Here is a 1,427-nt window from a genome sequence, read left to right on the forward strand (position 1 = left end):
GTTCTGTTTTGCTTTTGCTTGAAAACTACTCATATCTGCCATGATTACTATATCACTTTTATTACCCATATTGATCATATATTTCCCTCTATCCCACAACTTTGACCAAAGCAAGATTTATCAGTGATGTTATATTGGACTACTCAAAATGCATTTTATAATTCACTGGAATTAAAAATGTTTGACTTGTTGAAATGGCTGATTTTGTCGTGCTAATCTAATAAATCAGTTGATTCTCTTTCCAGGTTTCACTCATGCGAACAACAGTGGATGAGAACATAAAATTTGTTTATTTCATAGCAAATAAACAGAACAGTTCATCTTCTAAGATTTGTGTTTGCCTTCCAGGAAAAGGTATATCTGCTTTAGATGCACCAGGTAATCCTTTTTATGATCCAGAGGCAACTGATACTCTTCTCCACGAATTACAAAGGCTTATTCAGACTGATGATAATCGACAGGTATTTGTGAACTGTAAAGTTTCAATTTTGCTTGGGTTTTATTTTACTTGTTGCTAGGAAGACATTTTAAGGTCAAAAGTTTTGTACTGTGCAGGTAAAGGTGTATCCCCATCATATTAATGACCTTGAATTTGCAAATGCACTAGTTGATGCTTTTTTAGTGGTTAATGAACAAACTGGTAAAGATTCTACTCCTCCACCAGTAGCCATTCCTGAGTCTGTTGAACACTTCCATGAGGATTCTGTTTCAAATACATCAAGCTTTGGGACCATTGTCTATACACCTAGAGAATTCCCAGATGCAAAACCAGGTTCTCATTTCATTTAGATTTGCATTATGCTTTACTTATTCAAAATATTTTGTTAATGACAATTCTACATGTGAATAAATACTGATTTTCTAGTGATTTGGCAGTTCAAATAATATGCATATTCTTTTTCCAGGTCTCCAACAATGGCTACCACTTTGCAATAAATAGTTGTTTTTTCCTCATTATTCATGTTAATTTTTCTGTGAAATTTAATTAGTGTCGGGATGTTCGCCTGAAAAAATATCTACTCAATGCCAATAGCTTCTTTTTGTGTTAAATTTGGAAAAATAATTGGCCTTTTGTCTAACTTTGTAAGTACCGCTTTCATTTCTGCTGGCAGAAACCAAGTAGGTTACATTACCCATGGACAATTCATGGATAAAATTATCAATATTAAATATAAAATATTAGACTTGTCACGGACGATCCGTGGGTAATGTAACCTACGACTTTTCCGTCGATAACTATCTACTATTTTACCTACGGCAAATCTATGAGTAACGTTACCCACGGAGACTCAGTGGGTCATATTACCCACGGACAATCCCTAGGTAAGTGTGTCCCACAGCTTGTCCGTCGGTAAATATTTTCCTACGAGCGATTTAGCTACGAACTCGTGTCCGTGGGGAATTCGTAGGTAATTTTACGTTACCTA

This window comes from Cicer arietinum, chromosome 3 (assembly GCF_000331145.2).
Source record: "Cicer arietinum cultivar CDC Frontier isolate Library 1 chromosome 3, Cicar.CDCFrontier_v2.0, whole genome shotgun sequence".
Taxonomy (NCBI): domain Eukaryota; kingdom Viridiplantae; phylum Streptophyta; class Magnoliopsida; order Fabales; family Fabaceae; genus Cicer; species Cicer arietinum.